The sequence below is a fragment of the Rhagoletis zephyria genome, unplaced genomic scaffold, assembly GCF_001687245.7.
Source record: "Rhagoletis zephyria isolate East Lansing unplaced genomic scaffold, Rhagoletis_zephyria_1.1 Rzeph_scaffold_15310, whole genome shotgun sequence".
Lineage (NCBI taxonomy): Eukaryota > Metazoa > Arthropoda > Insecta > Diptera > Tephritidae > Rhagoletis > Rhagoletis zephyria.
This window is the reverse complement of record NW_016172377.1, coordinates 121-13,177: the sequence shown is the minus strand read 5'-3', so window position 1 is coordinate 13,177 and position 13,057 is coordinate 121. Positions and strand designations below refer to the sequence as shown.

The 13,057-nt window shown below is 37.3% G+C and overlaps 1 pseudogene; it reads left to right on the top strand.

Moving 5' to 3' along the window:
• The first annotated feature begins 5 nt into the window (after positions 1-5).
• LOC108378947 (uncharacterized) lies at positions 6-3,812 on the top strand (annotated as a pseudogene).
• The last annotated feature ends 9,245 nt before the right edge of the window (positions 3,813-13,057 follow it).

Below are 13,057 nucleotides of genomic sequence, written 5' to 3'. Positions count from 1 at the left end.
GTGAGACCACCGAATATCGTCGCTTCTTTCTTTGCGCTACGCTGATCACATGTTTGTCGCTTATGATTAGCGGCATATTCTTCTCATCGGCTTGGGTCATTATTTCTACAACAACACAAGCTGTGGCTATAGTATTCTATGGATTCTTTGCGGGTAAGAGTTTAAGAACATCGACATGCGTGCGTTAATACGATTTGAAGACTTTCAGGAAGTGTATCAGCAAATACGCATTACATTCTAAGGCCAGTTTACGATAGGTTTAAATAGCTGGGGAATGCATTCCTTCTACACGTAGGTCACTAGAGACTTGTTGTAATATCGTACCGTCTTTCTCACTAGTCTACAAATCACTGGGTTAGTGCTGTAAACTTTACCAAAGCGTAGTCTTCATCTACTTAAAGCCGGGCAATGGCATAAAAGGTGTTTAACTCTTTTCAAATTCTTCAAATTTTTCGGTGCGCCTATCTCTAATTTCTTGACGTATATTCCAATTTGACGGTGGCATGTTAAAAGAACATTTATTTCCTGTTTAAACATAAAACCACCGAAGAGCTTTTACAGGAAGCTTCACATAACAAAAAAATTGTTCCTTCGTGCATTGGATTCTTAGAGTAGTGCGAACTCTTGCATACCATAACATACAAGTGGTACACCTATCCTGCCCTCTCCTGGAAGGATGTGTGTGGTTTTCTTTTTGGTTGTTGTTGGGAACGCTAAATGACACTGAAGATGGAACAAAGCCGAAACCGATTTGACTGCACACGAAATTTGACACGGGATGACGGAAATTCGTTCCAAAATACATTATGCGATGTGTGCGGTCGTTCATGTCTCTGCCGATTCGTCAGCTTTGCAATTATCTTCAACATCTCAGTGCGCAGAGACTCCAAAACACCGAATTCTCATATGTTGGTCCATCTGTAAATCTATTGCTTTAAGTAAGCTAACAAGTCCTCAACTTCTCTAATAGCTGAGCAGCCCTCAAAGCTTTGGTCTTACTCATAGCCCTTTGTCGATTTGTTTTCGGTTTAGTTCTTTAAGTTTCCTGAACGGCCGATACTTCTGTTTAATATACAGTTCGGTGGTTGGAGAGACAAAAGGCCGGCTCCAACTTCAATTCAGATGAGCAAACTCATCCTCCAACTTTGACTGTATAAAGCTATATCAGACCTATATTGTTGTAGCGGCCCTACTAGTCGCCGCCTAGGTGGATTTGTCCATCAATCGGTAACAGCTGAAGGTAGGCCCAGTAAACGTATAGTTTCGACGTTATGGTGTTAACTAAGTGCGAATGTGAATAGGTGGTTGGTATCTTAGGGTTATTTCCACATACTGGACTCTCATTGGGTGCGTGGGGTCGAATCTGGTTGAATGGCTGTTGAGACGGCTACGGTGTCCAGACCGTCCCACTAGGCAGCTACATTCGCCTTTGATAGGTCGAAAGTGGCAGAATTCCACTGATAGCTCGTCTATACGTCGTGGGGTCTAATGGTTCTTTTGTATAGGCCTGCGGCATTTTGACAAGTCTGCGGCTTCGTTCACTGCGTCGGAGAAGTCTCCGGCGACCCAACAGGCGCCAACAATGTATCTTTGTATTCGCACCATGTTCTACTGGCAAGTGACGTGAGAACCTTGTTACCGCTCCGTATGTTTGAGAATTTGGAGTTGGTCACCGTCGAAATTGGTTTGTCAGCGACGTGAACGCATAGTTGAAACCTGATCTGCTTCATTCAGGTGGTGAAAAGTACCACCGTTGATTTCGTCGGGGAGAGGATTAGGCTCCATGCGGTGAATAAACGACTAAGTTCGGAGAGGCAGCTATTTACTTTCGAGCAGAGGTCAACAATTCCACTTCTGGACGCCAATATCGAACAGTCGTCAACGTAAAGGGCAGGAAAACTACCTCCGGTGGTTTTGGTATTACAACTTTGTATATCCTATCGAACTGGATTTAAAATACACAATCGTCGTTACTCATAGGTATCGGATTGTCCTCGAATGCTTGACCTTCGCTTAATCCATGCGCCAGCTTCTTTAAGTATTAATGATGTTGAGTGGTCATCTCCCAAGAAATTAGTTAAAAGGAAAGGGAGATAGGTTCAAGATCAAATTTACTTATACACAATTCTGGGCTTCTTTGTATTCATTTCGGGTTTATTCGCGTGGTTGATTTCATGAGTTTAGGACACCATACTAAGACTTATTACGGACAATTGTGGTATAAACATATGCATATATATAGAATACTATCTTCGGAAACGTAATTCCAAAGATAAATGTAACCTTTAATTCTCTTCTTAAAGGAATCGGTTCTAGTCTCTTCATTTGGAAGACCCACGTCATTTTGGAGGCGGTACGTCCGCGCGAGGATAAGTTTGTTCGCAAAACGATACATCTCTGCGGTGAAGCGTTCTGTCAACTCTTCCTCTCGTTCGTCTTCACCAGCCTACGCACACTTTACGGCACAGCACAGTCCATAGTTCTCATGTCCGCTCTATTAGTGAACCTTATACCCATTAGTTTGATCATTACGCGTCATCGCGAAGGTTCCATAACCAAACGTATTTCGATGATCACAGCGGAGAGCGCATTTCCGCCACTACATCACCAGTTGGGCGCCTTCCCACCCAGCATTGCAGATCAAATCGATGGCATTGAGGTGCAGTTGCCACGCCCATGGAAAAGTACATTACGAGAACAACATCCCGGACCTGCGACGGCTGCACTTTTTGCNGGAGATTATACCCGAAGAGGATGAGACCGTGTCAATGATGCGCGGCAGCTCAGCAACGATTGGTAAGAGTCACTCGAGCGTGGCAGCGTCGCAGAAAATACATCCAAATGCTTCTTCGAATGGCTTACAACAGCTGGATGAAGCGGCAAATGCTGGTGCGGCAGCTGATGTTACAGAAGCTGGAAATTTGGTAATTTTGGTAATATTAAGTGGGGTGAAATGATCTTAGATACTAATGTGTATATGTACATATTTATTTGATGACAGCACAAATTCCAACGTTTGTCACGCAATGTCACCACGCACATTTGGAAGAGTTTGAAGGAGAAGACTTTGTTGCCATTGCAGCGCGCATTGTTAGTGCCGAGGCTTTATTCGACAACTCTACTCATGTCGGCGGATATTTTTTCGTATGTAATGTGTCTAACGGTACTACCAGGGCTGGCGGTCAGTCACCATGCAATCAAAAATGCCGAGATACCATTTCTCTTCTCATTGCTGGCATTTCCGTGGATGTGCTTCTCGCTGATGACGCCACGCTTCGGTAGCAGCCTGTATAAGCGAAAAATCGAGTGGCACACATTGGGCAGCGTATGCAAGGCGTTGGCGCTGATTCGTAAGTATAGCAAACAAATTCAAATACTGTTATCAATTAAACGAGTGGTGGATTACGTAATTTACGCAAATATTTCAGTCATCAGCTTCTCTACATCCAAACTTCAACTTAGCGTTTCTTCTGTGCTGCTCGGTTTTGGACAGTCGGTAACGCTTTTTCTGCAGGATGTCGTATTTCAGCGCAGCATGCCACGTGCCCAATGGACTGCCATACGTTCTCCAGTGCATTTCACTAATGGTCTACTAATGTTTGTGTGGGGCGCTTTGGCTCATTGGGTTGTCGTGCATTTTTCCTTTCAGGTATGTGGACTTTTAGCGAAAAAATTTCTAGAAAATTGCTTATTTTCTATGTTCTAGGCTAGCGTCGGTTTAGCCGCTATGCTTTACGTGGTGGGCATGCTAACATGGAATATGATTTTCGTTTGCTGTAATACCAGGGATTGACAAAGATTCTCATGCGCAACTGTCTAAAAAATCCAGAAACAAATCTAAAATGAAGTTTTAGAAAATAGAATATTGCGGAAATATTTATTTGAGACTTAGATGATTCGATTATTTGTTCCTTGTTAATATAGCAGAATGTATGTATGTATTTTATGTAGTAAGAAAATTCAAAATTTATAATTCCATTTAAGTAAAACCTTACAAATGTACATATATATTATTTTAAATCGAATTTTAAAATTTTCGATTAAGATTTAAATGAAGATAAATATACATTAGGGTGCCGCACCAAAAAAAAATTAGCACTTTTACCAATTTATTACATTTACGTAAGCTGGACCGATTTGAAAATACCACAAAAAATCTCATTATCTTGATTCTTGAGATAACGGTTTTAAACATTTTTATGCAGCCCTTGTAAGCGTCTCAAGTAATTTTTTGAAAAAAAAACTATTTTTTCCACATGATTTTATTTATAAAAAACTAGATTTTGGGCGTATTTTCCAATTCGTCCAGCTCATATAAATCTTATTATTTTTCCGAAATATTTTGGCACCGTTCGCTTTTTGTATGGCAAGTGCTAACATACATACATATGTAAATGTAAATTTAATAGGTGCAACTGAAACAAAGGACGTAGAAAATTTTCCCTTTTTGGTTGTTGTTGTTTCCGACAGGGTGGCTGTATGATGTATTTAGGTACGAAACCGGTTTGTCTCCAAACCAAATTTGACAAGGGCTGACGGACATAGAAAATCTTGTTTATCCCTATGATAGGTCACAACCCTCACGGCCCAAGATACTACCAGCAACACTAATTGGCAGATGAATTCCTGACATTAAGTTCGTCGACTCTGAAAGAACTGAACTGAAGTATTGCAGTCTTAGTCTGGCCAATACCGGACAATCACACATAATATGCTCCGGCATCTCCTCCTCTTCAAGACAAGTAGGCACTGCAATCCGTCTCTGGTGCATGTGACAGCGCAGGTGATTATGACCGTTTAATTAGCCAATAAGAAACTTCATGTTGGCTCTATTCAAAAGATTTCTATCTTTCCCAGCAAAAAGATAGCCAAAAAATGTAATCTGTCTGAGGCCTCCACCTCTCCGCAGCACTTACTGCGTTCTAAGTTTACCCATGCTTCGATTATGAGTCTCGTGGAGAACGAACTGAATCCAAAAAACGGCTTCGGTCCCACAAGTACAGACGATGAGCATTCTCTAGCCGATTCGGGGGTGTCAAAGCACTCCTTGATGTGCCTGGAGGTGGAACGACCTTTGGAAAGGGGCCTGATTTTCGCTTGTTTTTCAGAAAAGATTCCTAGAAATGCACCTTTCAAACCCTTTTCAAGGTTCAATTGAGACTGCATTCCTCGAACATGCTGCTGCTTGGATAAAAAATATGTTATCTAACAAACATGTCAACATATAAGCCCAAATTACAAAAAAAAAATTGAAAAATTCGGCGAAGTGCAATCAAAATTTCAAAGTTTTGAATCAGAATTTTTTGAGAAAAATTTTGGAATGCAGTTTTATAGCCTATTAAATTTTAGTGAAGTTGGTTAAAAAAATACCTTTGATTTTTCAGACATACATATCTGACCATGTTACTATTTTTTCTATGAATAATGATCTGTTACTACTGCATTTTTTTATAATTGAGAATATATATGTATGTATGTTTACATAGAATAATTTAAATGAAGTGAAATTTATTTGAAAAAATGTGTGTGTGTCACTGCTAAAAAAGTATAAATTAAAAAAATAAAAATTAAGAAGTAATTTTAAGCAAAAAAACAAAACCGACTTCTACTCTCATATAAAAATTTAAGAGTACCGTTAATTTCATCATGTTTTACCTATCAGATCTAAACCTATTTATTATGGGACTACCACTGAGGTACCAACTTTCCTTTAAAAAAAAAGAATTATAGAAATTGGTTAACGTTGTCCAAAGTTATGGACGAATTGGTAAACTCATAATTTTTTTTAAATCGGTTAAAAAGTAAATAAAAGTATAAATAAATTTTCGCCACAAGCGCTAAAGCCCAAACACAAGCCACAAAAGAAAATTAAATGACCAATTTCTCACTTGCGAGACGCATCGGTATCGAAACACTCATCTTTGCGCCGATTTTCTTTTTCTAAATCGGCATTTCGGCGCATATTTGCTTTTCTTTTCACACTAATTACTTGTTAACCGCTCTTTGTCAGATTTTTGCTCAGCTTCGTGTAAACATGATCTTTGAGATATTTGCCTTATCCTGATTTTTGCCCGAGAAAAAAAATTCACCCGAAAATTTTTCATCAGCCCATAATAAATCACCCAAGGCGTATTTAACAAGGTGATGTTAGCCGTATATAAGTAAAACATTACACTAACAAATTATACGCAGATATCCATATTTTCATTGGTATGAGTTACAACAAACACGTCATTTTGATGTAATGTCCTTCACGGTGAAAAACTCAGCTGTCGCTCCAACACCACCTTTTTAAATACACCTTGAAATCACCTAATCGTGAGTTTCGCAGGAGAACAATTTCGCCCGAAATCTTTTCGTCCACCCGTAGTGAATACACGGCAACAATGATAGAATACAAGATTTCGCCCATTAGAGCGGGTTTTTGAGAATAACTTGTGTGTGACGTCACACTGGTTCAGTTGCGTGAGACAAATGCCAAATCGTGAACAAAAATGGGAAAGAAGAAATATTGCAAGAAAAACGTAAAGAAGTTGCACAAGTTTGAAGTCATACAAACAGCGATTCCGTCAAATTCACTGAGAGCGGAATAGCAGTACCGAGATGTGCGCCACCTTTGTTCCCTACATCGTGACCCGGTTCGGGCAAAATGAAACTCATCATAAAGCGAAGCGCACATTAGCGCGATTCCATCGTTGCGAATACGTTGCGAATTCGGCTGTTAACTTCGAATCCGCAAGCGTGCGCACACTTGAGCGATTTTTTCGCGTCGATTTCCGATGTACAATTCACTCAATTTTCCCTTTATTTCGTGTATTTTCGCACTCGGCGTGCCCAAATCGTACAAAATACCATGATAAAAACATAGCAAGGTAGAACCGTTCTCTCAATTTGTCGGCCATGATTTTTTTTTGAAGTTTGCCAACATTTTAAAATCATATAAAAGTGAAAATAAAAAATTGAAATTGTTCGAAATTGTTGTTGCTTGAGATTGAAAATGAAAATGTGTGTGTGAGTTTGTGAGTAAATTTAAAAATTAAATTGTTTGGAAACGTCAAGAATTTTAAAAGTGACTCTCAGCGGTTCTACCTTACTATATTTTTATCATGCAAAATACTATTATTACGAACGTTTTTATTAGTTTTTGTACATTACACGTTTTTTTTTTCTTTGCCTTTATTGCTGTGACACCTTTCATTGAACATTGAATGTTCGAAAAATTCGCAGCGACGGAATCGTGCAAGTGTGCGCTAGCGCATTAAAATGTATGGGTAGCATTGTTGTAATTTTTGGGCTTGCGGATTCGCAACGACAGAATCGCGCCAATGTGCGCTTCGCTTAAGGCTGAATATATATGTACATATGGAAACCATGATTCAATAATTAATTATCAACTAAAAACTTATTAAAATCTATACAAATTCAAATATTTCGTCGTTTGCTTCCATTTTTTTACAAATTTAAGGTTCTTTGCTTATACCGCTTTTTGTTTTTGTTTGCACATGCAAATCAGCTGATCGTTCGACACTTTTCATGAACTTACAGGAAAAAAAAACTCCGGACTAAATCCTATAACTTCTGACTAGGAACAACTGTTCCTCAGTTCCTCAGTTACTCTCTCAAAAGTGTTCCCACCTACACGTTTTATGTCAATAGGAAGGACTTCTTATAAGTTCGGACTAAATCCTGTAACCCGGACTGCTATTGGAATCGACTAAGTACAATTAACTTTATTGTACAACAAACACTTTACAATACTTTACAATACTTGTTTATGTAATAACAACAATTAGCAAAACTTGACTTGTAGTTTGCTGATTCGCAATTGACTTGTAACTTGCTGAAGTACCGACCTTACATATATACCTGCGCTCGCACTCATGGCAACTCTAGATGGTTCTGCCGTCTATCGCTCATTCTCTCGGTGTTCGCAATATTCGTCCACTTGACGTTTCTCGCTGTCGAATATTCTACGTCATTCCTGGAACTTTCTGCCATTTTCTTGTTGTTCGCGTCGCGTTGGCAGTATTCGCCATAGTAGGTACATAGAGCATTTTTAGCTTAACATATCGTCGTTATGGTACAAAACCGTGTATCGTCATTCTGCAAAACCGCGTAACTGACATTTGCTGCCAAAAATGCAATTTGCTCACACAAGCTCTTGGATCAATCCTTATCCATTCTTCCTGAAATATACTAGCCAGAAATGTGGTTGCTTTATAAAAAAGATAACTATTTTGAAATATGAGTGCTTTTAATCTCTCGACAAGTAAAGAAGTATAAGTTCGGGCGAAACCGAACTTTATTCGTTTCAACTTTCTCTGAACTACCTTTGCATGATAAGTAGGGGTGTTTACCCGATTTCAAACATTTCCAATAATATGCAGAGTTAGACTTAATATATAATTGAACCTAGTTACATAGGTACAAATCGATAAAGTGGTTACCGAGGTAAACCTTTATAATTGTAAAGGGGGCGGTACTACGCCCAATTCCTAAAAGTCTATAGCAGTATTATTTATTGTTAGGAGATTGTTGTAACTATTAACTTGGGGTAAATTAACGTCCTCAGTTATTGAAATATCGGAGTTTTCGTATTTCTGAAATTTACCGTTATACGGGAAGCGGGTGTCATTTTGGTCCGATTTGAATAATTTTCAACAAATTGATTTTTCGTACCAGGGTTATTAAGTGCACCAAGTTTGGTGGAAATTGATAAATCAGTTACCGAGATAAACATTTGTGGTCATAAGTGGGCGGCGCCGCGCCCATTATCCAAAAAATTATAATATTCTTATTTTCTGCTAAGTGGTTATTGCAATAATCGATTTTAAGTGAATTAGCTCCAGTAGTTACTGATTTATCGCAGTTTTCGTGTTTCTGTAAACTAATGTAATATAGAGGGGGGCGTGGTTATTGCCCGATTTCAAAGATGTTCAACAGATTTCTTAGCTAGACCCAACCCAAGCCTCGTATCGAGTTTGGTAAGCGGCTACTGAGATACAGCATTTCTGCAGAAGTGGGCGGGGTCACGCCCATTTTCCAAAAATTTCATAACATTATTATTTTTTACCACAATTCTACTCCACATACTAATTTTCAACAATTTGCATCTAATATTTACTGAAATATCGCAGTTTTTGCATTTTTCGAAAATACCGTTATATGGAAGTGGGCGTGGTTACAGTTCGATTTCATCCATTTTCAATACCAACCTATCTTGTATAAAGGGAAACCTACATACCAAATTTCGTTGAGATATCTCAAATTTTTCTCGAGTTATCGTGCACACGGACAGACGGATGGACGGACGGACGGACAGACAGACAGACATAGCTTAATCGACATCTCTTTTAATTCTGATCATTTATGTATACATTTGTCCATATCTATCTCGATTCGTTTTGACTGTTACAAACAACCGTTATGCGAACTAAGTTAGTATACCCTTGTGCACAAGGGCGCTCTGGTATAAGAATAATTTATGCAACCTCACATACGCGGTTTTGCATTATCTTGATACAAGATTTTACATTTTGTTGATACGCTGTTTTGTGCTTTAAGCGACGATATGTTAAATTTTGCCATATTATGGCGTTGCAAAAATACTTCTATAAAAATGTGCACAATTTTCTATTTATTTTGGCATACCATGTAATTACCTTAATTTACGCCATTGTCTATAATATTGCATTGCATTGCAAAATTTGGCATTTTTGAAATTATGCGCTAAAAATGTACACCGAGCTTTTATTAACCTTTCAAGATTAGTATGGCTGCATGCTCTTAAACTAACTTATCCCGTTTTTTTTAATACGACACTTTCAGAAAAAGCACGAAATATAACATATATATACACGATCCAGAAAATAAAGGGCGCGCCATTCGCGGACCGCTAACCCTCTTTCGTCGATTTGACAGCATCCACTAGTGATGTGCCGAGTCGGCTATTTTTGGTACTCGAGTATTTTGGTACTCATAAAAAAAAGAATCGAGTCAGGATTCGAGTCAGATACTCGGATCAAGTATTCGAGTTCAGAGCTCGGTATTCGAATATGTTATAGATTCGACTGCTGAACATGCACCCAACCGAAATGCCGACTTTTTAATTAACATGATATTATTATTAACTCCAAGATAGTATATCCGATTTATGTAGATCCAAACATAGAAATCTAATTCTTACATACTTACAAATGATAATTAAAATTAAATAAATATAGGGTTCAATAACAGTTGCTTTATTTATCATAGTAGAACTAGAACTTAGTAGTCTGTCATAAAAAAAAATCCAAAGTAAATAATGAGTTAAAACAAATAAATCTTCAGTACCTTAAAAGTTCAACTAGTACTTCAATTATAATGACAATATTCCATGAGATCTAGATTCATAAACAATAAAATTACTCCTTTGGAATTTAAAATTCCTTTCATCTTTGGCAATTAATACCTATAACGATATTAAAATTAATTTAGTTGTGTGGTGTATTTGGTAAATATATATATATTTTTTTAACGCTAAACCGACATTTATATATCAAAAATACCTGATTCGCGGTTTGATAATTATAAGTACTCGAGACCCGTACTCGAGTCTGTGTATGCGAATACTATAATTTGCTTACTCGAGTACGTGAGTACTTCTAAAGTACTCGAGTCAGAACTCGAGTCGACTCGACTCGGCACATCACTAGCATCCACCCAATTGCTGACGTCATAAAATACTTTTGTTCACATTCACTGTTGCCAACTTGATGCTTTTCGCACCAAATTTAGTGGGTATTCAAAACGCGAAAATTTTTGAGTTTTGTGCTTGATGCGTTTTTGGTGCTTTTGTTTTTAGTTTGAAGACACCAAGTTAGAAAATCTTGAAAAAATAGAAGCAAAATTTATAGCAATCGTAAGTGTGGTAAGCAATTTTACAAAAATTTAAACAAAATCATGGCACAGTGACAATCATAAGCGACAAAGAAATATGTGGCAGCACCTTCAATCATTGATTGATTGATTGATTTTTTTTTATTCAGTTCATGAGTTCAGTTTACAAAGTTTACTTAAGTCTAACCCGCGAAGCTTTAGTGCTTGTCTGCAGGTTTATAGGTTTATACCGTATGTTCTTATAACAATAGATTAACTTATACCTAGGTGTTGTGATAGCAAGTTGCAAATGTTTTGCTTATTATTATGGATGTTAGGCTTTCAATAGCTTTAAATGACTTATCAAAACAGGTTTTAAATAAAAAGTAGTTACATAAATAAATTATGATACGCAGAAGTTTATTTAGTACAGATTTTAATGCCAGTTTGATAAAAATTTTTTTAATATTGTGGTAGCTTTTGTGGTAACCTTTGTTTTCAGAATTTGACTTTATCACAATAAACTCTTAAAATGTCTTTTAATTAAAGTTTTTCGTTTGAACGTGTTTGGTAAATTTGTTAAATGTAATGGAAGCGCATTAAACAGAGATGGAATTACTACCGAAAGTGAATTTTTGGAATAATTGTTCGTGAATTTTGGAACTGAAAGCCTGTTTTCAAGGCGCCTTCGTGTTCCATGGTTGTGGGAAATTGGTATTTTCAATGCGTTTTCGTCATAGAATTCATTTAGAATCGATAACTTATAAATCGACTTCACATCTAATAAATCTAATTCTTTGTTCAGGTTTGTAAGTTGGGAATATATATTTCTTTTCTTTGATAGTATTTTCAAATTATAATTTTGACTTTGTTGTAGTTTTCTACAATGTACTGATGAGCCCCATGCAGTGATACCATGCCTTAAATACGATTCGGACAAAGATAAATATGCATGATATAAAACACTGTAATTTGCGCAGAAGGTCAGATGCTTTAGGAAATAAGCCGACGATCGGAGCTTTTTTTGTAGATGAGAGATGTGCAGGTTCCATTTAAGGTGTTCGTCAAGGATAACGTCAAGATATTTAAACATATGTACGGTGTCTATTTTGGTTTTACAATCGCAAGGCGTCATGTTTTTATGCAAACACTCATAATTATGGAAAACAATATTAAGTACAGAAATGCGAATATGGGGTGGTCTGAAGTGCATTATTTTAGTTTTAGTCGCCAGCCAGAAGAAATCNTTGATTTTTGAATCGGCATCCTTACAATAAAATTATGTATTCATACAAAGTCCATAAAATACACCAATAAAAATTTGGTGCTTTTTCAAAGTCAAAACTTGGCAACACTGCCTTTTGGTCGATGCTTCTTCTTTTTCTTGTCGAGTTCGTCTTGCTCTCTCATTCTGGTATTTATTGACGTCACGGCCAGTTGCTCTCAGCTCGGTTGGCGCAATCTTGTATTCTATCATTCTTGGTATATATATTATTGCAATTTTTGTTGAGATGAAGTCTCTACGATGAGCAGAACTCAAGATATAACGATTTGAAGAAGTACATGATTCGTCAGAATCACGAAAAAAACCCAAACTTTGACAGATCAGGGGATTCTGTAACTTGGTAATTATTTACCAGAGTGGCAACCCTGCCTAAGTGCCCTATCGATCCTATTATACATTTTTGTAATTTGGGAATTGTAGGTATTCTACATTTAAGCTATCAAAATTGTATACACTTCTCTTCCGAAAACTCACTGAATTTTATTCGGTGAGTTTGTGGTTGTGAGTACATATTTTCTCAGTTACAGAACCCAGCCCCATATCTCCGAAGAAAAAAAATAAAAAAAATAAAAATTGCTTGAACGCATGTTAGCTTATTTCATATAAAGAATGCATAAAAACAAATTGAAGCGAAATCTGTCCGACTTAAAATAGAATGGCTCATATGTATGATACACACGTAATTAATATAAAATTAAAGCAAAAGCAAAAGAATTCAATTATTCTTTATAATTTTAGTTCGGCTAAAATTTCACAGCTTCATAGCATGCTATGAGACATGGTACAAGCAAAAGTGAAAGAAAATTTATCGCTATCTTCCATTCATGTACGTGATATGGCAGCGCCAAATTTAAATTTCCCAACAAGGTTGCATGGAGCTACTGGCCTAATCGGTGCGAAATCTTATATTACTTA